At 51.0% G+C, this 25,821-nt stretch overlaps 1 protein-coding gene and 2 long non-coding RNA genes across 6 annotated transcripts in view; 2 read left to right on the top strand and 1 right to left on the bottom strand.

The window, feature by feature from the left end:
* The first annotated feature begins 2,156 nt into the window (after positions 1-2,156).
* LOC130685066 (uncharacterized) lies at positions 2,157-3,454 on the top strand. The gene is made up of 2 exons (XR_008999501.1): positions 2,157-3,024; positions 3,234-3,454. It is a non-coding gene; the product is annotated as an uncharacterized LOC130685066 (long non-coding RNA).
* A 4,405-nt stretch (positions 3,455-7,859) lies between these two features.
* LOC118923159 (uncharacterized) lies at positions 7,860-12,048 on the bottom strand. The gene is made up of 3 exons (XR_005029084.2): positions 11,915-12,048; positions 8,766-8,960; positions 7,860-8,527 (listed from the first exon to the last, which is right to left on the bottom strand). It is a non-coding gene; the product is annotated as an uncharacterized LOC118923159 (long non-coding RNA).
* Positions 12,044-25,821, top strand: part of PPARA (peroxisome proliferator activated receptor alpha) — a 64,868-nt gene continuing 51,090 nt past the window's right edge. Inside the window, exons 1-2 of one of the 4 annotated variants that reach the window (XM_036906628.2) lie at positions 12,044-12,162; positions 13,613-13,693. The gene's annotated coding sequence lies outside the window, so the exon portion shown is untranslated. Of the gene's footprint in view, positions 12,163-12,340; positions 12,566-13,612; positions 13,694-25,821 lie in introns of those variants that run through there. The other 3 variants (XM_057486281.1, XM_057486280.1, XM_036906629.2) reach the window with 3 other exon arrangements.

Below are 25,821 nucleotides of genomic sequence, written 5' to 3'. Positions count from 1 at the left end.
GTCTGCATTACGGTCAAGCCCTAAGCAGTCTCCCAGGTGCTCGGCAGGGCAGCAGGCACAAGCTCAGAGGTGGGTCACTGGGGCAGGGGGCCCCCGGAGGCTGGCCGGGAGCAGCTCGCCCGCACCCTCGTGGGTGCGGGGACATTTCCACCTGCGATGGCGGGTGGAGCTCCTCCAGGGACAGCGCTGCAGCTGCCTGAGAACAGGCGCGGAGCCGAGTCACACGGCCAGGTGACCTCGGGTGGGAGAGGCTGGGACATAAGCCGCGGAGAAGGTCAGAGGTGCTGGCAGCACGTCCGGCAAGCAGCCCACCCTGCTGACCTTGGTTTTGCGGAGTGCAAGGTCCCAGGGCCTTCCTGGTCTGACCAGCTGTGGGTGGCTGCAGGGCAAGGCCGGGCCCAGGCTGGCAGTTCTCTGCATCTGGATTTACATCACCTCCACCGCTACCCTGAACGTCTGCGGCACTGGATCGTCCGAGGGAGCAAACGAGAAACTCACATGTGCATGCAGAGACACGGACACATACAGACAGGCTCACACACACAGATGTGAACGCACACCACACCAAATGTGCCCACACACAGAGCCATGTGTCTGTGCTCACACGCACATGCACACACCCACACCTGCATACATATACATACTCAGGAGACACATGTATACACCATCCGCTCATGGACGTACACACAAATGCAATGTGGGCTCGTGCACACACACACACACGCAAGTGTACACATGCACACACATTCTTGCGCACATGTACACGCCTGGGGTGGCAGGCGGGGCCCTGGACTGAGATCTCCCTGGGATGCGCCTCCATGCTGGCTCCCCAGTGGCATGGCTGGGCCTCGTCAGCGCCCTCCCGCCCTGTCTTTCCTCTCTGCTGCCTGAGGAAGCGCAGCCATGGCTCCCGGTTCTCCCCTGTGCACAGCGTGTGCTCGGCTGGTGGGCCACCTCAGCGGGATGGGCTCACCCAGGGCAGTTCCCAGCCTCCAAGGGCCGTCCCCAGGGAAGGGAGCAGGGGCGAGCGCTCACAGCTGCACACCCCGTGGTGGCTGTCCCCACCCTGGACTTGGGGGCGTGATTTGTTCAAGGTCACACAGCCTGCTGGGGCCAATGTTCTATTTATTGTTTTGAAATAAATACCCCTCACATTATATGTTAATAGAGAAAAATGGAGGCTTTGAGGCAGCCGGTTGGGGGGGGGGATGAATTCTGATTCTTTCTCTCCTCCTCCACTTGGCCAACAGATGACTCATTACCAGCAAGTGTACATTCAGTGCCTGTGACTTCCCCGGCCACCCGGGAGGACTTAACCCTGAAGCAAACTCCAGGCCTTTCCTCTAAGTGGTTAAATCTGAGAAAAAACCTGGTGCGGCCATGGTGACTGGGGACACCCCTCTGCCCCCCAAGCCCCACCCCCAGGGTGTGCCCGGGTGTCTCTGAGTGTGTCTCTAAGGGCTGCTCTTAGAAGGGTGATGGACAGATGGATGGGTTTCCTGCCCACTGTTCTAAGTGGCCAGTCCCTCTGCAGCTACATGGTCTGTGGCCAGGAAAGGTTCCAGAATCATTGCCGTGACTAGCAACACTCGGCATTTGCCAGGCGTTGTGGGAACAGCAGAGAGCCAGGAGACGGAGGCCCCAGCAGCTGGAGCACCCCTAGCCGGCTTGTCCCTCTCTGATCCTCTGTCTCCTCACCCACACCGTGAGCGGTGGAACCAGGACATCTCTCTGGGGCTTGCTGCTGACGTGCTCCACCCCAGGAGCCTCCCCAGGTCTTAAGGAAGCTCCTCTAGGTTGGGGGTGGGAGAGGTGGCTGGACCCATGGGGTCTAGGGGACAGACCTGCCTGCACATTTACTGTGCAGGAGCCACAGCAAAGCAGCTGCAGTTAGGGTGTTGGGGAAGCTGCCTTGCGATGGTCTGGGTCCAGCTTCCTGGGCCGTGAAGGGCCAGGGCCCTGCCTGCAGGCCCGCAGGCCAGTAAGGCTCCACCCCTTGGGAACACCTGGCCACACAAATGCAAAGCTCCACCCAGCGCTTCTCCAGTGCCTGGCCTGCCCTGAGGAGCTTGTAGATACTACCTCACTGACCCTTCTAACAGCCTGATGAGGCAGGACTGTCATTATCCCCTCTTTGTAGATGGGGAAACTGAGGCGTGGAGGTACAAGGACTTCCCATAGCCTCACAGGCAACAAATGGTAGAGCCAGTCTGAGCCAGCGGCATGCTCCTGACCGCCGCAGTGACCCTTCCAGGAACGGCCTTCCAAGGCAGCCACGTTCTGGTCCCCAGAATCTGTGGATATGTCACCTCATGTAGCAAAAGGAACTGTGCAGATGGGATTAGGAATCTTGAGGTGGGGAGAGGATCCTGGATCTCCTCAGTGGGTCCAGTGTCATCACAAGGGTCCTGAGAGGAAGAGGGAGATCAGAGTCAGAGACCGGAGGAGGCCGGGCTGCAGGTGCACTGAAGACGGAGGCGGGGCCCCCGACACTGGAGAAGAAGGGCAGTGGGCCCTCCGCTAGCGCCTCCAGCAAGAGCCGGCCCTGCCGACCCCTTGGCTTTAGCCCCTCAGGACCCCTGTCGGACTGTGGCCTCCACAATCGTGAGAATAAGTCAGGGTTGTTTTCAGCCACTCAGTTGTGGTCATTCGTGACAACAGCCACCAGACACTCATACAATCACTGTGTTCTTGACCTTCGCGTGCCTCTCTCATCTCACTTAAAGACAGTTCACCAATTCCTGCCCTGCTTCTCCGCAGGCTAGGTACCCCCGTCTTCGTGGACACACAGTTGGCACCACCGTGCTGGCAGTGGGGAAGCCCCCTCCTCCACGGCTGTAATCAGGAGGGAGGGGAGGAGGTTCCCAGGCTGTGCCTGTCTGTGGGGCTTGAGGCCTTCTCTAACTGGGCCCCTGCCCTCTGTGCTGTCTTCCCATCAGGTTGGCACCCCCTGGCCTGAGCACTCCCTTCAAACGCACCCCCAGACTACAGGGGAGAACAGATAGTGGCGGGTGTTGAAACTCTGTGAGTACACTAAAATCATAAATTGTGCCCCCTAAGAGCCTGAATTTGAAGGCATGTGAATATACCACAATAAAGCTGTCAAAAAAGAAAAGAGACACCCACCTTTGAATTTTGGTGCAGTATCAACAAAAACCCAGTTACCTGCAGCTGCTATCAGATTCCCACCCCCTCTCCGCATGCTATTCAGAGAGGCTAGATTGTCTTCACAGCTGCAGACAGAAACAGCAGGTTGCAGCCGACTGGTGACAGAGGCGGACTTGAGAATCCAGCCACCTTCGATTAAACCAGACATTAAAGAGATTTGCAAAAAATGTTTTTAAAATTTCTTGGGGGAGGCTTTGGAGATTATAATCATTTTCATAAAGGTGCTATATATGTTAACGTACAAAGGGCTTATCATTATTTTTGTATGAATAAATGTTTAAAGCTTTTCTCAATTTTAATTTCTAATACTGGAAATATTGAAAAATGTAGCCCATGTGAAGAAATGTTTTGGGGGCCTAAATAGCTTTTACAAGTGTAACTGAGTCATGAAACCGCAATGTTTTTTGAGAACCACTATCTTACATGGTCACAGCACAATGGTTAAAACCAGGAAGGGACCACCGAGATAACACCATCTGAACTACAGACCCCATTCTGATTTCACAACATGTCCCCAAAATCTCTTTTATAGCAACTAAAAAACCTGAATGGGAAATGGGGAGTTAGGGTTTAATGGGGACAGAGTTTCAGGTTGGAAAGATGAAAAACATTCCGGCAGTGGATGGTGGGGATGGTTGCCCCACAATGTGAATGTGCTTAATGCCACTGAACCGTATACTTAAAAATGGTAAATTTTATGTTATGTAGATTTTACCACAATTTAAAAATTACAATATTAAATAATAAATAGTTTTAAGTATAGTGAAGTGAACACCATATTTACCATAATAAAAGCAAGCCAAACTACACAGCACATGTGTGATACATTTCTCTATAAAATAATATGGCAGTATGAACAGAAACAATTACTAGAGAAAGTTTTCTGCACAAAAAGCTGGGCATTATTAAATCTGAACATGTAGGAGGTAGAATTTTTTTTAATGGTGATTTTTTTATAACATCATTTCTGTTATTGTTATTAATGATCTCAGATAAGATCCTCATCCCCAGCAAGCTTCTCTTCCAGTGAGGGAGACGGACTAGCAAACAGACAAGCGTAACACGGGGACAGCAGCAGATGCACTGGGGCTGAGGGAGCCCAGCCCACAGAAAGTTGGTCAGGGGGGGCCTTCCTGGAGGAAGTGGTGTCTGAAGGTATTGTTAAAGGAAAAACAAGTGGGAGGAGGAGATGCATGCCCTGCAGAAGGGAAAGCAGGTGTGACATGGTGGATTGTATGAGGAGAGGCTGGAGAGAGATGTGACCCTGGCTGACCCCAGGGTTGGGCCCAGGGGCCCTGCCCAGACCTGTCAAGCTGCAAGCAGTACAGAAATGTAGTGAGAGAGATGTAGGTGGGACAGAGCCTGGCAGCCGATGGATAAGGGAAGTGAGACAGGAGGGCTGGCCGAAGGGGCAGAGTTGGGGAGGAGTCAGAGCCGGTAGCCTCTTGATTGGGCCACACTGACCTTCTTTACCTCTGACCTTGACAGTGACACTCCAAGGCGGTCAGAATTCCCGCGAGAACGCTGTGGAGGTGAGAGGTGAGACAATTCGCCAAGTTTGCCCAGGAGAGCTGGGATTGGAGCTCAGACCCTGCTGACTCGCTGTCCTGAACATGTGGGTGATGGGGACCGGGAGCCCCTCTTGGGGATGAGCCCCGTGTCACCCATACCATTGCCTGAGTCTTACTTTCAGGACCTGTGTCCAGCCTTGGGTTCCCAGAGATGATTCCATGGGGTCCTGCCTTTTCCCCGAGTCCAGAAAGTTCTAGTTGGACCTCAGGTCCTGCCCAGAGGACCCACCCCAGCCAGCTTCTCCGGTTTTCTTCCAAAGGGGGCAGAAGTGACTGGGTGAGGAGGCCTGGGCCTAGCTGGGAACCAGCCGTCTGTTTTCCTAAATCCTGCTACATGAGAGGAGGGCACAGAACAGCCCACCCTGGGTTCCCGCTGTTCCGTTCATTTGCCAAAGCATGCCCCACCCAGCAACTTCATCTCCTCAGCAGGATCTATCACCACTGGTTTCCAACAAGAAGCCAGAGTGTATTTTTAAACCAAAGCTGTCGGTGGGACTGGGAAAGTCACTGGGAGAGCAAGTCGAGGGTGGAAGGCCCTTGAGTGTCCCCTCCCTGGGATGGTGCGGACGGGACACAGAGCAAGCCAGAGCAGGCCCTCTGCTACATGTCTGTGGAAGGCAGAGGTGGGTGACTTTCAGCTGAGGGGCCTTGGCTTGAGGGGTTCCAGCTGAAAAAGGGGTGCTGATTTCCCCCGGGGTTCAAGCTCAGAGGCAGATCCCAGGCCTGGAGACTGGTCCTGAATGCATTTCCAAAGCCCAGAGCACCAGATGCTGATCATAATTCACTCCAAGTGCTCAGCCCACAGATAGTCATGTGTCTTCTGCTTCCCCCAGTGAGGCAGGAAAAAATGCCTCCCTCATGGGCATCGGCAGCTGGCTTCTGGGGCATGTCACAGTCACACCCCCAAGTACAGCTCAGAATCCCCGGCTGGCAGGGGACACTTGGGGTCAGCCAGCCCAACCTCTCAGTTTACAGTCAGGAACGGACAAAGGGCGGTCGTGTCCATCCAAGGTCACAGAGCCCAGAACGGAAACCATGGGCACAGCGGAAAAATTGAGGACACGTGAGCCAGGCTGGAGGGCACCGGGCCCAGGCCTGCAGCTCCCAGGTATGCGGCTCAGGGCGACAGCTCAGCCTCTCCGCTTCAGTTTCCACAGCTGGGAGCAGGGAGAGGAGCAGCTGCCACTTGGGACTGAGCAGTGCTGAGTGCCAAGGGCTCTTGCATGGTGGGCATGTCCTCCGTGGGCGCCACAGGCAGTCAAGCGGGGGCTGGGAGAGCTTGGGCACCTGACTTCTGCCCAGGAAGAGAGGATGGGACCCACTTTCCTCTGGATCAATACAGTTTTAAAAAGCATACTCAAAATCCCTGCTTAGTGACCACCCTCCATGCCAGGGGGAGCGGGAACACGGAGCATAAGGAACAGGCCAAGCTGCCTAATATCTAAACCAGAGACAAATACTCTTGGCAACTGAAATAATGGTTCATGCTTCTATGCCCAGTTATGGCAGGCTAAGGTATGTGGACCGACTCTCTGGAAACAAGTAAAAATTTTGGATTAAAAAAAAACATTAAAAAAATTATGTTGAAAGCCTCTTAAGAGTAGCCAAGACAGTGGAGAACCTGCTGGCTAAGTTGGGGGGCAGGCGGGAACCAGGAGGTGGCGCTGCAGCCGTTCTGCCCTGAGGGCCCTTGCCCTCTGGAAGGGTTGGGCCTTCACCTGGGCCTGGGATATGGGGGGCACATGAGGACAGGTCAAGACCTGAGGCTCCACTGGGGTCTCTCCCTCGTACTAAGTGGGAAGGCCAGCAGGCCGCACAGCAGGGAGTCGGGAGCAGGGGGGTGCCGGCAAACCCCAGCAACCGCAGGGCGCAGAGTTCCCCTCGCCCTCCTGGGGAAATCAGCAGCCGGCTGGCTGGGCGGTGGAAGGCGATCCCGCTTGGGAAGCGCCAGCTCAGTCCTGGGTACCTTCCTAGCATTCACTAGATCGTTTTTGGGGGAGGAAGGGGTGTTTTAAAATTCCACTCAGCACTAACCCTTGCTCAGATGCCTCGATTCAATCTAACGCTGGGGAAATGAAGTGACGAGTTTACAGTTCCCGGGTCCGTCTTTCCCACCAGCCGTCTCAGAACCCTCCTGCCCAGGGTCCTGGCTCCGTGTCCTTCTGCCCCACGCCCCCGCCACCTTCGAGAGGGAGTTCCAGCGTGACTGCCCTCATGCAGGGCGTGAGACGCGGCTTTCCCCGTGCCTCCAGCCGACTCCCCCGTGCACACCAGGCAGTGTGAAAGCTCCTCCCAGGCTGCACCCCGCCCCCACCGCGGGCAGCGGCCCACACCCTGCTGCTCCCTTGCTTTGTCAAAGATCAAGATCAGGCCCTCACACTGGATTTTATATTCCAGGCTGCAAGTCTCAACACAAGCCAAAGTGTTGACTTGAAAATAAGTATCACAAGTAAATCTTGGGGAGAGAGCTGGGCATGAAAAGATTGGAAAACTGTCAGGTGGCCTTCGCAATGTGCAGCCTGCTTGTCAGTAAACAGAGCTCCTCTGGGCCAGGGGGTCCTGGACTTTGGGCTTTGCAAACCAACATTTAAACGGCTCTGGGCACTGACATTGGAGCTGCCAAGTCAAAACACACCATTCCCTATCAACTATTATCAGCACTTCATTTGAGATATTTTTATTAAGAAAAGGCATTTTCAACAACAAAAGAATGTAGAGGACACGGTCTCAGGAGAGAATGGAAATCCCTTTAGATGGACTAGAAAATGCTTTACAGAAAACTCTCCCCCCCATGTCCTCGCGTCTCTTCCCCATCTTGCCACAGACCAGGAGCAAGTTGGCAAACATGGCCTGTCCCTGCCAGGGACGGGGGACCCACAGTCTGCTTGCCCATTTCAGTGAAGCCAAGGCCTGGAGATGCTGGTAGGGCATTCTTGCTGTTCCCCTGCACGTTTCTGGAGTCCCGTGTGTTCTGGACCCTGTGCTAGGCACCTGGGCTGGAAAAGCTGCTCACACAGGGCTCTCTCCTGGAGTTCACAGCCAGGGGCGGGAGTGTGATGATTGCCTGCATTCAAGTTCACGCTGTCCCAACTGGCAGGCAGGACTCTTCTGTAAAAGGCAGACACCAGCGTAAGTCTGGGGACCATATGAGCGACCAACAAATAGGCACCTAGTCTGGTGTCAGAGGTTTGAGGGCTCAATCAATGTCAGGTATTTTGAGAGGTGAGGCAGGCAGGGGAATGGGCACTGTAAAGACAGAAAAACTAGACTAAAGGTGGCAACACGGGAGAGAGGGCAGCTTTGCTAGCCCTGTGTGATGCCAAACAGGCTTCCTGGAGGAGGTGACCCTGGGCAGAGCCCTTAGGCAGGTGATCATGAAATCTCAAGTGTGATCCACCTATGAGGTCCTTGCTTGTACTTCTTACACACTCCCTCCTAATTCTCACCCCAGGACCTAGGGGGGGTGAGCATCCCCACCCCATTTTATAGATGAGGAAGTTCTGGCAGGAGGTCAAGTCACTTGTCCAAGGCTGTAGTATAATAAAAGGTAGAGCAAGGTTTTGAATTCAAGTCTGTTTGCCTCAAATCCTGGGTCCCACCTACTGATTTCACGAGGGAAATTGGGGGAGTCCCAGGCAGAGGCAGTGATGTGAATATATACTTGCATTTATTATGCATTTGTGGGCCACCACACCATGTCTCTGCGCTCCCCGACCTCACCCATCCACAGCAGGGCAGTTCATGGTTGGGATAATGGTCTACCCAGGTCAGGTAATTCCAAACTCCATCTGCAGGGGAGTGGAATGTCTTTTATTGACCGAATGCATCTATACATCATGCTTTGCAGTCTGACTCTTAACTACCAGGTCACACGGGTACTGAAGCTCCAAGGCCATGCTCTGAACTGGACAAAAGACACCAGTGACCCAGCCCCTGGCCAAAGGAGCTTAAGCTCTCTGGGGATGAAATACTGTGTGCTGACCAAGAGGGAAGGAAGTGGGGACAGTGGCACTGCAGGTGGGCTACCTGGGGCTTCTCTGGAGTGACAGAGACCCACGTGGAGAAGGAGCCTGTAGCATAGCCAGTCTGCAACCTCAGGCAGGGACAGGTTATTTATCTAAAGGGTTGAATGTCTATGACTGCAGCAGTTGCTGGTCCTGCAGAGGTTCCAGATCCTGCAGACTTGAAATGTGTGCATAGTTTTGTCCATCACCATCATCTCTGCTTCGGTAATAACGATTGGTTAACAGGTGTCATTTATTATTTGTTACTAATATGATGGAGTCAAGCCAAACTCCCCACCAGTCTACAAGACACTGCCCACCTGGTACCATTTCTGCCCTCTCTCTCTCCCCTTGAACATGGCCCCCTTCTCCTGCCACAAGCTTCTGTGCATGCTGTCACTTGCCACTCGCCCTGTCCCCAGCCCTGGGGCCAAGATGACCCTCAACACCACACTCCTGGCTCTGCCAGAGGCAGCCGGGACCCCAGGCCAGGGGAGCAAGGGCTTCCAGAGCAGACAGCTGACCTGTGGGAGCACCTAACAGCTGGAGCAGGTGGGTTTGGACTCTGAGAGCCTGGTTCTTGCTCCCTCTTGGGGACCTCAGCCAACTGATGTTGTCCTTTGTCCTTGGCTTCCTCGGCTGTAACATGTGGATGAACCCTGCTGCCTGGGGGACCACTGTGAGTCCCACGCTTTAACATGACAAGACGTCATTACCTGGACTTGTGCGGTTTTGCCATCATTACTAGGATAGCAGCTATGCACAGGCCACTCTTGGGGTGTAGCCCTTGGCCATGGGGCAGCTCTGTACTTGCTGACAGTGAACTCTCCCTTTCTTAGTCTGTGTCCCTGCCCCTGTTGACTTCTACCACCTGACCTGAGGGCATGCTTCCAGGAGATCAGAGGTCACTGTCCTGGCTGATGACCCTGGGAAGCACAAACTCCATCTCATTGGGAGGCTTTGCAGATCAGCAAACAGCAAACAAGGGACCTGCTGAGGCCTTGGACGATTCCTGGAAAAGGGTTTACCTAAGCTTCAGGGCAAACAGACTTCAGCCTGGACCCCCAGGCTCATGGGGGATGCTTCACCCCCACAGGGGTGGGGGCAGCAGTCAGGACCACGTTCTGTCTGAACACAGATGGTTCTGGTTCTAAGTTCAGGGTCTAACCTGCTGTCTAGTATGGAGTGGTGGGAGCCTCGTCCAGGTACCACCTCCCCTTGAGTGCCCCAGTTTCCTGAGCCTCCCCCAGGGCCCAGCGGAGAGCCTGGGCTGCTCTGGTGGGAATGGGCGGGTTGGTACATCCAGGACGGACTCAGCAGGGCAGGTGTGGCTCCACAGGTCCACCTCCTAGCCTGGGCTCGACATCTGGCCTGTGGGACCTGGTGCAGCAGGGGGCCTCTTTGTGCCTCAGTCTCCCTGTTGTAATATTGGCAGAGTAATAATTATCTCTCCAAACATCTTTAAGATTAGAAACCCTGAAACCATCAGCACCAAGTAAGTGGAAGCTAGGAATTAAGATACATGTGCCCCCACACGCTCCTGGCATTTACTAAGGCTCCAAAGGGGACCTCAGGGTGCTCAGACATGCGGTCAAGAGCTCCCTTCTGTCCCTGATATTGTGGATTCTTGCTCAGTCCTGCAGAGGCAGCCTTCTCCGTTCTGCTGTGTTGCTAAACCACAGTCTGAAGGAGGTCAGGAGGGAGGGAGGGAGGGAGAGACTTTCAGGAGCTGTGGGAAGCGAGAGGTGTGCGCTTTGTGACCGCTTCTCCTAGGCTGGGTGTGTGACAGGTTCGTCAAGGCAAACAGAAGTCCGATCAAAGCAACCAGGGACCCACAGTTCCCGGGGGGCAGCATGTAGAGAGCTGTTTCATGGATTCTCCCATGAGAAAAGACTCGGGCACCCTTCCTTCCACTTTCTATGTGTGTGGGGGGGTGCGGGGCTGGCTGAGAGCATTTGTTCAAGTCACAACTTCCAACACATACATGAAAAACAGGTTTTTCTCTCCCTGAAACCTTGGAGCCCCAAGAATATCAATTCTCCATGTCTGCTGGGTGTACACACTACTTGTGGAACCCTATATAGCTTCCTCTGTTCCGGTTCAAAACAATTTTTACCAGGTCTTTCCAACGGTCTGGTGGAACTGGGTTTAGGGAAGGCCATCACTGACCTTCTGGGAACAGAAACCAACACCACTGCATTTGGACTCGTGGTCCTTGACTGTCAGAGCTGGAGCATGTCAGGTGACATACTGGAACCTGGATGTCATCATGAGCACATGAGCTCTTACTTCCTTGGCTGCTACATCCACAGCACCCAGAACGGTATGGCCCCGGCTGCATCAGTAAATCACACCATTGCCTGCCCAACCTATGAGCTATCCAGGAGATAGCATGCAGGGATCACTGTGTACACCCTAATACATACACTGGCTATTGCTAGGATGTGCAATAAAAGCTGGGCTTGCCACTGTGAGTGGGAGGGTTTTGTGGGTGTCTGCAGGGTAGGGCAAAGTTCACCACAGCTTATGGGGCTAATCTACAAGGGTGAGTTTAAACGACCTGGGTGGAAGGGTCAGGTACGCCTCCCCTCCAGGGTCTGCACAATGCAGGGATTCGCCTGGAGCTGCTTCCTGCCCCAGAAGGTCTTCCGGGGGCGCTGGCCGCTACAGGGGCAGCGGGAGGGCAGGGACGAGGGCTGGCACAACACTCATTTCATTCCCACAGGAGGGGCGTCGTGGTGCGCTGGCGTGGGGCTTTGTGCATTCCGCGTGGCCAGCTCCGGCATCGCCGAGCAAACTAAGCCGCTGTGCCCTCTCTCCTCTGCTCCTCGCACTGGCTGCCGGGCCGCGACCTCCCCCTGGCGCTGGCAGAGGCAGAGTGCCCTGCCTGGGCACAAAGTCAGTCCCTCACCCCGACGCACGGCTCTCCCGCAGCCGGGGGTGGGGGCGGGTGGTCGGTGCTGGCAGCGCGTCCCCGCGCCGTCCGCACTGCCCTTCACCATTCTCGGTCCCCGCCTGCCTTACCCACCCCGGCATCTCCGCCACCTGTTCACACGTCCTCCCAGCTGGCGTTCCCTTGCACCTCCCTTGCCTCCTAGGGTCCCCGGGACAAGTCCTTCCTCTCGCACCCCCACCCCGCACCCCCTCCCCGAAACTCCAGGGCACCCGCACCTCGGCCCGAGGTCTAGACTGGTTAGTGGTGCCCATCAGCGGGGCTGGGCACCCGGAGGGAGGAGGGGCCTCGTCAGCGTGGCCAGCCTCGCGCCCGCCCCTCCTCGACATCAGCTCCTCCCGGTGCGGGGGGCTAGACGCGCTCCGACGTCCCGCCGCGAACCGGGTACCGGCCTGCTGGGTGACCCCGGCAGTCTCTCCTTCCCCGGTCTCAGTTTCCCCACTGGTGCGGCCCCGCCGGGCACAAGGTGGGAGCCAGTGAGGGCGGCCCAGCCCCCGCCCCGAGGGCAGCCAATCGGGCGCCGCCGCCCGGGGGTGTGTCCCGCCGGGGGCTGCGGCGGGTGGCCCGGGGCGGAGCTGAGGCCCGGGGGCCGGAGGCCAGGGGCGGGGCGGGGCGGGGCGGGGCTTCCGGGCCGGCCACCCGCGCGAGCTGCCCGAGCTGCCGGCCTGGGCTGGGGCCGAGGGGCGGCGCGTGCCGCGGGGGGCGCGGCTGGCACGGGCGCGGAGAGGCGGTGCCGGGCATGGGCAGGGGACGCGGCGGCCCCACGGCGCGGGGAGCGGGCGGCGGAGGCGGCAGCTAGCGCCCTGCCCGGCGCCGCCTCGCTGGGTGCGCTCGCCCGGCGGACCGGCAGGCGGCGGACCGCGGCCCAGGTGCCTGGGGCGGGCGGGCAGGCGGGCGCGGGGGTCCGCGGGCCGGGCCTCCCCACTCGGGACCCGGCGAGGCGGGGGAGGGGCCGGCGCGGGCGGCGCATGCGCGGGCCTCGGGGGGCGCGGGCCTCGGGCGCTCGCCGAGGGCTCGTGCGGGGGATCCCCGGGCGCAGAGGCCGCCCGCTGCTCGGCCTCCCTCCGCGGCCCGGCGTCTGCGGCTGTCGGTGCGCTGGGGGCCGCGCAGAGGTTGAGGCCCGGGACCTCAGCGACTCCGGTCCCAGATTGTGACCCGGAGGGCAGGCCCACCAGGCGGGGGGCATCGGGCGCGCCGCGCCCTTCGCTCGGCACTGCGGGGTTTGGGCGTCACTACCTGGGGGGCGTTTCCGGAGTCCCCGGACAGAGCGACCCTCGGGGCTCAGCGCCCGGCGGCTGCGGTCCGACGGGAGTAACCCGCGCGGCGTGGTTCGCCGGCCGCCGAGCACCCTTGAGGAGCGGCCCCACTTGACCAAGGCGGGCGACTCGCAGGGCCCGGCGAGCCCAGGGCAGGCTCCGCCGCGCGACGTGCCTCCCGCGTGCGCGCCCAGGTCTCCCCGAGGCCGCGAGCCCCGAGGGCCGCAGTGTGGCGCCGGCGGAAGTCCGTGGCTCACGGCCTCCCCCGACTACCAGAGGGCAGCTGTGCGCCCGTGCTTTTCTCGCCTCTTTCAGTTTGAAGGAGGGACGGCGTGCCCCAGATGTCACGGTTCCCTTCTAAGAAAAGTCCGTGGTTGCATGCCCTGGTTTCGCCGGGCGCCCTGGGACCTTGCGGGCTGCACGCCCACCCCGACCACTGCCACCCCTCCTCAAACCAGGGAGCCCCCTCCTTTCCCAGGGCTGCTTGGGAAGGGGTGCGCGGGGAGTAGGTGAGGGAGCAGGGTCTCCCGGGAACCACCGTGCCAGCCCCCTGCATGTGAAGAGGCGGGGTCACGGTGACTTTCCTCGTCCGCGGTGGTGGAGAGCTGGGGAGGATCCAGAGGACATACCGCGATCATTTCCTCCTTCACCTTCCCACAGCCCAGGCTGCAGGGACGGGCCCTGCCAACGCGCAGTAGCAGCTCTGGCAAGAAGCTCAGAACCAAGCCGGTGTCATCACAGGTAAATCGGAGGTTGGATTTACTCATCCAGGCCGAAGTGTTCACGTGTTTACTTCTGTTGCCCGGCAGATTAGCAGTTTAGGGGTATTACTTTGTGATGTAAGGCCAGATTTATTTGCAGCGCTTTGGAAGTAAGACAAATGTAGATACTTGTTAAGTTCTGAGTTCTTGTCGCGTTTCATTTCTTTATGTCAGGCTAGTTCCATGTCTTCTAAACCTAGATAATGTAACTGAGAAATGTCATTACTTAACAGAAACGTGAGTTACAGATGCTGACTAGAGCAGGACGCTGTCTCCTAGCTGTTTTAGTGCTAATTTGAATATCAAGCAGATGGCTTGCTGAGATAATAGGACAGGTCTAGAACTGCCACCAGGCCCGACAGAGGTAGCCTGGAGACGTGGCCGGATGGTGGTGGTGTGAGTGGTCACTCCAGTGAGCCTGACAAAATTCTATACAACTTTGAAGCAAAAGCAGAGTAACTGATGGTAGAAAAAGTGTTTTTCTCTCTTTCCTTAAGTCTTATAAGAGGCATCCCATGATTATAAAGTAGTTGTTTTTGCTGTGTTTGTCAAACTTGTAAATGGACTTTCAAGCGTTACAGGTGAGAGAGTAGAGAAAAAATACATTTCATCTGTAGAAACTATTTAGTGACCTGCCTTATTGACTGCTAGGTAATGGAAACCTTTCCATGTGAATAAGTGCTTCTTCTTCATCGTTTTAAATGTTTATATGTTTAAATGTTCCATTGTGTTTAGATACAATCATGATTTGGCCAATCCCTTAAAATATATATACTTAATTATTATTCATTCATTCTCTTAAGTATTTATTGAATAGCTGCTATTGAGCAAAACAATCATGAATCTGCTTATGGTACTGATTTTTGTACCAGGATATTAAGAAGATTATCCTCATCATCTTAAAAGATGGACTGCAGAGAGGAAAATTGTTTTTGCCAGAACATTTTGCTGTTTAGCGATTGGTAACCAGGGACCCCTGTCTTGTATGCTGTCTATGAGCATCTGTGTTTTTATAATAAATATTCTTTAATCTCTTTAATGGTAATTGAAATGTTTCTTTGCTTAGTGTAAATAGAGTTCAAACACACCAAATTCTTTTCTTTTTCCAGTAGCATGGTTTTTGCGTGTGAATGGATATATTCTTAATGGCACATGGGGCAATTGTCTTGATGTCCAAACGGCAGGTGTTTTTGTTGAATGTACTAGTTTTGTTGCATGGCAGTTAGAGAGTGTGGCCTGTATAATTTCTGCTTTTTTTGGAATTTGAGGGTGTCTGTCTTTATTTCTGTTTTTGCTGGCTTGGGATAGAATCAGTCTTTTATGTGTTCTAAGACATTTCAGAAAAAGGCAGGGTGGACGTTTGCTGTGTCTGTTGTTTCTGCCTTATTAATTATGTAGCATGAGTTAGTTCACCTCTAAGGCCACGTCATGTGGTTAGGGAAAATTAGGCAAAAAATTTCCATTTCTAGCTTGGGGTTAAGGTAGTTTTAAGGTAAGAACCAAATGGGAAAAAGCCCTGGATGGCCCAGTGTGCCAGGTTTGAAAGAATTGTTTCTTCTTCCAAATATTTCCATTGCTTCCTAGTGAGCTTCCTATGGAACACACGCATGCTGGTTTTCTGTTCTGTTCTGTGGGCAACGGACATGACCTAGTCTGATCTGCTCACTTTCTGGAGACCTGTTCACTCTTGGCTTCTGCAGTGTTGATCATGGAGCATCTTGTGGTGTGGTATTGTGGTGTCTGGAAGAGTCCGTGCACTTAGAAGAGTGGAGAGTTGACTCCTTGCCATCCCTATTCTAGTTCTTTCTGTGGTTGAGCTGCATTTGTTTTGAGATCCTCATATGGTAGAAGAAAAAGTGTTTGAAAATTTTGGTTTGCATCAGGGAAGCAGCTGGGTGTAGTGGAAAAGGTGTCATCAGGTCATTCATCAAGAGGTTAGTTTCTTGTTTTAGCTGCTGCTGGCCAGGCCCGGGGATCTTCAGCCACCTCTCTGAACTGCTGTTTTCCCATCAGAAAATGTAGTTCCTCTCCGTTCCACCTCTGTTAAGGGTTGGGAAGCTCTGAAGTGATAGCTTACATGAAGAATCTTTGTTAAATGAGAAAAACCATGCTCAGCCCAGGCATCCTAAAGAGGAATGAGTTGTGGCCTGCCGGCACCTCTCACTTAGCCACACCTGATACCTGTGTTATTTTGGCTCTGACCGTTCTATGATTTCAAAGGCTTTCAGAAAGAAGCACACCTCCCCCCACCCAACACTTCTTTTTTTTTCTATTTGTGACTGATTGAATGAATTCTACAGCAGTAGAGACAGATGCACCCCGAGTGGTCCGTGTTTTCTCTGAATGTGGATAGGCCCTCGGGTCTTGGTGTTCATACATTTTGTGTTAGTCCTTTCTCCACAATGCTGAGATCGTGCAAAGGACTGTCCCTTGTCCTCAGAGGGCCTCAGACTCAGTGACACCTTCTGGACTGGGGCATGACCTCGTGGGGCTGCTCCCAGGTACCGCTCACCATCATGCTTCTCGTTAACTTCCCCACTGAACCTAACCAGAGTCTAAACAGGAGGATGTCTTGTTCATTTATGCCCGGCTGGTCCTTTACACTGAGTAGGCACTCATGAATGTTCATCGAACAAAGTGATTAACAGAATTTAGTCCAGCGGAGTGCTTGCTGATGGGCCTCTGTGTTTTCATGGTGCTCCAATGTGGGTGGCTGGCTGGGGGGACCACTCAACTGCAGGAGAACCCCCCTTGGTGTTTTGCAGCTTCCATCACACTGTAGGGGGTGAGAGTGCCTCCTTCCATCAGTGCTGGATGGGAGGTTTCTGCACAGCAGGCTGGACTTACATATGGTCCCCACTGCGTCACTATTACAAAGGTGGCAGTTGCAGCTGAAGTGGTTCTGTTTATCATTATTACTAGGTTTGGGGTAAGTTATGCATTAAATAGACTTTTGAAGAGATGATGTGAGAATCTAATTAAATAAAATGCTATTTCTTTCTGTAAGGTCATGGATTCAAATTCCTAACCGACTTCATAGGAAAGGGGCATGTTTAAACCCATGTGAGTTGGGAAATGCTTATATTTACTAGGGTGAGGGCCCGCTGCCACTCCAGTGTGTAGGTAAGATGTGCACAGAAGTGAGAGAAAAACCATCGTCCATGTTCCAGGATGCGGCCCTCACCTGACTGCTTTTATTTTGCTCAATTTAAGAGATTTGCGAATAAAGAGGAATGGTGGTCATTTTGATTGTGATCTTCTTGCTTTATGCTCTCAATTTAGAGGCCACAAACAAACCTTTGAAAAAGTATCGCTCTGAATAGTAAGAGTCAGGACAGCATATACAGAAGGACTAAGTGCCTCAGACGTTTGTGAGCTCCATATGAGTGCCTTGAAATCATAGTATAGTTAAGTGAACAGTATATTGTAGTTCCCTTTTTTCCCCCATTTTTAAGAGTGAGTGAGGCCTCAAGTTTTCTTGCAACCATTTGTAACTGAATAAGTCTGTGGTTATGTGATAACCACACCCAGGTGACAAATTGCCAAGCTCCAGGAAAGCAGACCCAGTTATTTAGAGGCTGACATGTGGCTATGTCCCTTTCTGAAATATTCTAAGGAGTGAGTCGCTGGCCTTGTCTGAGCATTTCTGTGCATGTTTACAGCTTCACCATACGGTTTGTAAAAGACAGGACTGCAGAATCAAGTGACAATCAAATCTTGGTCTGGAAGCAAGTTTTCTTCTATTACCTATGTATTAAATGGGATTTTCATTTGTTTTTATCAGGAGAATTTTCAGGCAGCTTTCCTTATTGGTCAAGTTGATATCTATTAGGTCGCCAACATGAGTAGCGTATTCCTCTCTGTCTAGGATTACGAGTAAATTTGATGACTGCTGCAATCCCATTTTGGGTCATCTACAGGGGCAGTTGATAACTGGGTTAGTGTCCTGTTGATTCAGTCTCCACTCACTGTCTATTTCAGTTATCTGCATTGGGATGGGATTAACGTGAATTATGTTTAAAAAGAAAATCGGAGAAATTTGAAATTTGGTTTAAACAGAATCATCTCTTGGCATGTGGAAGTTACGTACAATAAAACGGGACAGGGCAGTATCTGATACACTTGTGCGATCCTTAGATTTTAGGATTTGTGAGGGGAGTATTTCACTTGGGTATGATGATGGCCCTTTTTCTCCGCTTTGAAAAACCTTACAGAATCTGCCACCAGATCTGGGCAAGGGAGCTTCTGCCCCTCTGCCCCTCCCTGTGCAGGGCTCTCCTGACAGTTCAAAGCAAGCTGTCCGGAGGGCACAGAAGTTCAGAAAACAACCTGCATTCTCTCCTTTCCTCAGAAAAACTCACATGTTGAGAGTACTTTCCAGAAAGGAAGACATGCTATTGCTGTAGTTCTCAAGTCATAAAAATAAACCTGATCCATTATGTTCAGTGAGGAATCCTTAAAAAAAAAGTCATTAAAGAAGAGTTCAGTTGTACAAAGATATTGGTGGCAAGAGCTTGATGGGGGGGTGATGGCTTGAGAAGAAGGCTTTGACGAATAAGAAGCATGAAGAGAAAGGTATTAGAAATTTAAATACCTTGGAAACGGATGTTCCTTGAGAGAAAAGACCAGCGCAACAGGGTTAAAAGAACTTGTGTGACAAGGGATGACAAGAGAATGTGGAGGTGAGGATGTTCGTGCCTAGAGCATCTGTCCAGCCCAGGAGGTTCTAGACCCGGGGAGGGAGGTAAGGTGGTGGCGGGCACCCTCACCAGCAGAGTGCCAGAGGAGCTGGAGAACTGGGCGCCAGTGCTGGGTGAAGGGCCGCCACACCGTCGGAGCAGCCTGGAAGCCAGAGCTTGTAACCGCCCGGCGCCGGCGCCCTGAGCTGACAAAGGAAGGCCGCCGTCCCGGCCGAGGGCGCAGCCGGCAGCAGCAGGAGCAAGGGCCGAGTGGGAGCTTCCCGTGAAGAGCAGCAGTCGCTCTGGCACAGTCCTGGGCTTTGTGTGGCAACATGGGATGGAAAGAGTATTTAGCAGTATATCAAAATAAGAGGAAAGTAACAGGATTTTTCTTTTACTCTGGAAACAAAAAATCACTACCTTTTTTTCTGTTCCGTTCTCTTTACTTAGACGAATCTAACAAAGTTAGCTTTAGCATCTAGGTCAGAAGTCTAAAGAGAAGGTGCACGTTTAACTACATTCCAGAACTGCTGATGATCTTTAATGCCAATGGAGGCATAAGACTGCAGAGAAATAAGACTCTGGAAGGAAAAAAATAGCCAGGAAAGCACATGTATCCACGGCTGATTCATGGACCAGCGAAAGAGCACAAAACCTAGGGAGCGCTCAGTTACTCTGCAGGACCCGGATGAATTCAAATGGGCTTTCTGTGGAGGATAAATCATGTTTTAGAAGGTATTTCAGAAAGATACTCGCCCAGTTGTATCAGATCTGGTACTGTCTCTGAGAATGAAACCTCTGAAAGGCAAGAACAGGCAATCAGAGCTTAGAACTCAGAAAAGGAATTGCTTTTAGGGGATAAGAACTTGCAGCCTAACCTACTGTCATCCTTCCATCTGTCACTCCAAGTCCCCTGCCATCATATTTATACACATGAAGTTAAGTTGCCCGGGACCGGGGCAGTGGGTGTTCACTTATCAATCTGATGCACACCTTCCTTAGCGCCCTCTGGTTTTTCCTCTCCCTGTGCCAGCATTTAATCTCCGTGGTTGCTGGGATCCAGCCAGCCTTGCCGCCCCCCTGAGGGCCCTGCCCTTAGTCACTGCTGCCGTGACCTCAGGCCTAACTCCACCGGCCTTCCTCTGGTCACGCTGACCCTCTCGGAGACTCAAGCTCAGAATGTTGGGTTCGGAGTCGCCTGGGGTTTTTCCGCCCCCAACGCTGCTCTTCCTCCCTGTCCAGTAAGTAGCCTCCCTCTGGGGCATTAGAGGCAGGCCAACGGCAGGGTCCTGACCCACAGCTCTCAGCCCCATGCTTGACAGGCCCGTGCCTCAGTTTCCCTGTCTAAATTGGGGCAAATGCTAGTGCTTTCCATGGATGGCTATACGTGCCACATATACTAAGTTGTCAGAACCCTCCAGGTGTTTCTTTGCTTATTGACTCCCGGCCTGCACACTGACTCGTCCTTATCCATCAGCTCCCACGGGAAGCAGGCATGGCCCTGGCTCTCATTCCCGCACACGGCCAGGTCCTCTCATGCACCACGCTTCTGTGCTGTGCTTGGGACGTGCCCTGACCCTCACTCCCACCTCATCCCTTTAATCTCTACCCTACCGTTGAGATTTCAGCTTAAAATGACTTTTTTGGGGAAGCCCCTCTGAGCTGCCTGCTCAGGCTGCCCAGGCTGAATCTCTCTCTTACAATGCCCGGTGCTTTTCCTCTAAAGCAAGCTCAGATTGTGTGTTCATTAGCATGGCATCCTGGTGAAAGTGGCCCTCCCCGTGACACTTAGACCCTGGGAGGCCATAGCTGCCTTGCACACCGTCATCTAGGCAGGAGCTGCCAGCAGGTGCTGCAGGAGCAGCTTTGTGAACAGAGCCTGCAGTTCCAGTAGGGCCACTCTCCCTTCGAGATTCCTTCAAGGCTTACCCAAATGCCACCTCCTCTGTGACGCCTTCCTTGATCCTCCCCCAAACTAGATGCAGATAATGTTAGCTGTTTGAATCTTTCTAATTTGACACATTCTGTTTTCACTATAGCAGCTGTTCATTGTACCTCTGTCATTTATTCCTGAGCTCATGTATTCATTCAACAAATATTTACTGAGCACCTACCTTGTGCCCAGGAGTGTTCTGGGGAAAAGCAGTGTGAACGCGTTGCGCGCAGTCCCCTGCCATCATAAAGCAGTGAGCTGCCCGGCAAGCCTGCCTCCCAGATGAAGAGGAGAGGCAGGTTCCAGAGCAAATGACCAGGGGGGCATGTTGACAGCTAGCGGAGGTGGTAGGATGGGTAAGGCTGTTCCGAAGTGCCACAGCGACTGCGGAACCAGCGGCATTTCACGGTGATCTGGACAGGTGGCTCAATAAGTAGTTGTCTTCAAAATTCAATTTTCTTTCACTAAAGGAGCTAAGTTGGGAGAGAGGAAAGAGCACAGACAAATTATCCACAAAATTTCAGAACCCATTTTAATTCTTCTGATTATTATTAAAGGCATCTAGTGCTCAAGTGAAGTCCTTCTGATCCGCTTAGGGCAGCAGAGTTTACCTGTAGGTGAACCATAACTCTAATCACGCATCCAGTGACCTGTGTCCAGGATGCACAGTGCGTTTAGTTACAGCATCTCCCTTCTCGCTGTCACTCGTAGTTCCAGTTTTAACAGCAGGTAAGTCCTCCAAGCATTGAGTCTGTCCTACTGTCTACTGGCAACTGACACCTGCTCAAGGATCCATGGGGCACTGAGACAGCTAAATGTGCCCCGTTCAGACTCGAGTGGGTGACTTGTTCCATGTCTAGCTCTGTCAATTAAGGGTGAATTGCTAACATCAGAGATAAAAAGTTATGAACTGAGTTGCCTGGTGTGTTGGACAGCTAAGGTAGGGCAGGTCACATGGGCCTTGCACAGGTTGGGAGAGTTTTGAAGGAGCAAAGAGAGTGTCTGAGCCCGGTGCCACTGTGAGGCTGGTGCCAGGGGACAGCTTGCACTGTGGCTGTGGAAGGGCGTGGGATGCCCTGTTCCGGGAACCTGTTTACAGAGAGGGAGGATATCCTACGTGTGCTCATTCCCCTCTGGGGGGTCTGCTCTGACCCTGGGTTTATCACTGCAGCCCCCTCCGGCCCCATCTAACATGGTATTTGCTTTCTCTGCTGCTTCCTCCTCCGTCCCCCGGCCCTAGAGTGGCAGCCCTATGAGGGCAGGGCTGTCGGTCAGCCTCCTCCACTCCCAGGCCCTCATCGGCTAGACGGTGGCCCAGCCTTGGAGGCACCTAGAAGTATCTGCTGGATGAAGAACACCTTCCTCTCGACTTAATGACCTGTGCCCTTGTACTTGTTGAAAAGATGATGAATTATCTGTTCCAAAATTTCATTAGAAAGTTGTTATTTGAGTAATACTGCCTGAATATGAGGAAATCCTTAAGGATAGTAAGGAAAAACTCAGGGAAATGTACTTGTCTTCCTATGTTCCAGTCTATGGATCTTATTGAAGTGTACAGAAATACTTCTCTGTAGCTCTGGAAGGAAAAAATAAAGAGAAGCCTAGCCATTTCAAGCTGCAGAGCTGGTAAATAGTCACAGCTATTAAATGGTTTAAGAACATTAATATGGGGCTCCGTTTCTGATAATGGATTAGTAGTTTGGAAGCCAACTTGAAAAGGTGGACAGAGTCTTTAAACATATGCTGAAGCTTTGGAGAGCTCATGAGACAACAGTTGCCAGGCTGAGGTCTGGAGAAGATGAAAACTTGACATTTGGGGGGTCATTTTGTCCCTGGAATGTTGGCCAGTTTATGGATGAACCAGTTAAGAGCCTAAATAGCTCTTCTGTGGGGCTAAGAATAAAAATTAGGGATATAAAGCCTGGAAAAAAGGAAAACCCTGGTAAACATCCCAAACTTTGGGACCCAGAAAGCTGCATCCTGGGAATGCAAGAGAGCTGGAACCGTCCAGCTCTGTCAGGACTGAAGCCCAGTTCTAACTAATCTCAGTCCTGAGGTTGGATCAAGGTGATCCTAGATTGCTAGGACCTCTGGGCCTGGCAGAAGCACATGAACATCCTCTCTGGAGGAAAAAGCATCATCCTAGACCTCTATTTCTAAACAGATTTTCAAATACACTTAGGCCTCACTTTGCACAGTTCCATTACACACAACTTCCAATCACCGCAGTTAGTTAATGGTAACAATGGTCTCTCAACACCAGGGCTTGAGTTTCAGTTACTAGGGCACAGTAACTGTGGGTGGTTACATAAAGCACAGTCTCTGCTGCTTGCTCTCCATTCCACAAATCACTGCACAGATAACAGATGCATAAGGATCAGTGGCCAATCCTGTCACTCCTTTCAAGATGGTCTGTGACTGTCCCCTGCACATTCATTCAGTGCTTGCCCAGACAGCAAAGTGGCAGTCTTGTCTCCTTGCCTCCCAGTGATGAACCCATGTGACATTTCATAAAAGCTGGTAAGGAAAAGAGGAGTCAGATAAAGGAAAAGTGAAGACAGTGGAAGGGAAATCAGAACCTAACACAAATGTAGTTCCAGGAAGAATAGCTGGCTGTGGGGCATGCTGCCATCTGGGAGACTCTACACGAGCAGCCAGTGGCACTTAATAGTAAGTGACTTAACCTAAATGAGGAAGTCAGGGGTGATGATAAAGATAGAAGCTGTCCTAGAGGAAGTGACCCCAGCAAACAACTTCACATTATAGGATCTCTGAGATATTTCATGACAGTGAAAGTACAAAGGATAAAATGTTGGAAGCTGACCCAAACTGAGGAGTATGACAGTTTAATAAAACGCAGAAAAGATGCTCTGCTCACTCTGAATTCTCAGCTGTACAATGAGCATACTTCAAACTACTCTTGTAAGCTTTTTTACAAGGAAATAAGATACTTTAATTCTCAGCGTTTCTAATATTTTAAATTACAACACACTAAATAAATATTGGTTTTACTGTGTTTTTATTCCCTGTGCATTTATAACTGATAATTACATTTTAGTGTTTTGGCAAAAATTTTAAAGGTTGTAGAATTCTTCCCATTGATTAGTAAAATCACTGCACAGGTTCTGCCTGCACGATCCTCTCTATGGTCTGTTACTACCATGCAAACTGAGAGGGTGCGTGTGGTAACGACACACCACAAAGTCAACTGGGCACAGAAAGGGAGAAGACCTCATGGTCAGCAGAAAGGATAGATGACAGAAACAGACCCATGGGTGCTAACTACTAAACAGGAAAGACATAAACTTTAAAATAACTTTGCTTACTATCTTCAAGAAGATGAAAGATAAGATTCAGAATTTTGGTAGAGCACCAGAAGTTATATTTTTAGAAAAGGCATTTGAAAAGTAACCAGACAGAAATTGTAAAACTAAAAAATACAAAAGCAGGTTATCTACTCTGTAGATAGATTTAACAGCAGAGTAGACACAACTGATGAGAACTGGCAAATTATTAGATCAGACACAGTAATATCTAAAATGGAGCATAATGAGACAAAAGGACAGAACACCAATGTAGAGAATATAGTGAAGAGTTCTGTTGTACATGTAATTGGAAACCTAGTAAGACAAGAAAGAGGGGGCAGAAGCAATATTTGAAGAGACAGTGGTTGAAATTTTTCCAGCCGTGATGAAAGACATAAAGCCACAAATTCAGGAATCTTGAAGTACTGCCAGCAGAATAAAAACAAAACAGAAGAATCCATACCTATACATGTGATAGTAAAACAGCTGAAAAACAAAGACAAAGAAATAATCTTAAAAGAAGCTGAAGGTTAAACAACCAAACAAAAAGACATTACTTTCGAAGAAGCTTCAAGTCAGAGATCATTTCTCAACCAAAACAATGGAAGCCAGAAGACAATGAAAAGACATCTTCAGTGTTCTGAGCTTAACATTTAAAAAGGAATCAAGCATCAAAAAATATGAAATGCTTAGGGATGAAATGTACAGAGAAATCTACAAAACACTGCTGAGAGAACATTTTAAAAACATAAACAAATATCAAGTTATATCCCATGCCCTTGAATCAGAAAACCTGGTATCATTATGATGTCAGTTCTGCCCCAGAGGATCTATAGATTCAAGGCAATCAGAATCGTGCCTATTTTAGCAGTAGACTCATAGACCCCGAGAAGGGACTAGTGGTTATGAAGGGGAGGGGCTGGGGTGGGTGGGTGGAGGGCGAAGAGAATTAAGGGGCACAGTAATTCACAACTACAGTATAAGTTGGTCACAGGAATGGTACTACAGCATGAAGAGTACAGTTAATGATTCTGTAACATCTTACAATGTTGATAGTGACTACACTAGAGGGGGTGAGTATTTAATAATATGTTGAACCACTGTACTGTATATTTGAAACCAACATAAGATTGTGTATCAGTGATACTTTAATTTAAAAAAAGGGAAAAAATGCCTATTTGTAGAATTTGACAAGCTGCTAGAATTATATGGAAATGCAAAGGACCTAGTGTAGCTAAAACAACTTTGAAAAAGACCATCAGAGGACTTAGACTACCTGATTTTAGGAAATACCATAGAGCTATAGTAATCAAGACAGTGTGGTCCTGATAGGAAAATAGACAAATAGATGAATGGAACAAAGCAGAGGTCCACCCATGTGTGGTTAGTTAATTTTTTAACAAAGTGTCAAATCATTTCAGTGGGAAAAGATAATCTTTTCAACAGATGGGCTGGAACAGTGGGACAGCCATAGCGGGAGGACAAACCGCAAACCTCGTCTCACACCATATTGAAGAAGAGGAGCAGGAACAGAACAAGAATTTGAAGTGGGTCATAGGCCTAATTGTAAGAGCCGAAACTACAGAACTTTCATAAGGAAACAGATGAAATCTTCATGATTTGGGGTTTTGGCAAGATTTCTTAGTCAAAAAAGCATGAACCATAATATAAAAAAAATAATTAATTTGTCTTCATCAAAATTATAAACTTTTCTCATCAAAAGACACGCAAGAAAATGAAAAGGCAAGCCACGGGTTTGGAGAAAATATTTGTAAAAATGTATCTGACAAAGGACTTGTGTCTGGAGTATGTAAAGAACTCTTACAATTCAATAAGAAGACAATCCAACTGAAAAATGAAGCAAAAGTGGGCAAAAGATTTGAACAAACCCTTTTTTTTTTTTTTTTAGATAATTATTTTTTATTGAAGGGTAGTTGACACACAGTATTACATAAGTTTCAGGTGTACAACACAGTGATTCAACATTTATATACATGATAATTCTAGGTACCAGCTATCACCATACCAAGTTGTTACAATATTTTGACTATATTCCTTATGCTATACATTACATCCCGGTTACTTATTTATTTTACAATTGGAAGTGTGTATATATTTTTTTTTGTGAGGGCATCTCTCATATTTATTGATCAAATGGTTGTTAACAACAATAAAATTCTGTATAGGGGGG

Source organism: Manis pentadactyla, chromosome 10, assembly GCF_030020395.1.
Source record: "Manis pentadactyla isolate mManPen7 chromosome 10, mManPen7.hap1, whole genome shotgun sequence".
NCBI lineage: Eukaryota > Metazoa > Chordata > Mammalia > Pholidota > Manidae > Manis > Manis pentadactyla.
The sequence above is the reverse complement of the archived record's forward strand: the minus strand, read 5'-3'. Positions and strand labels throughout refer to the sequence as shown.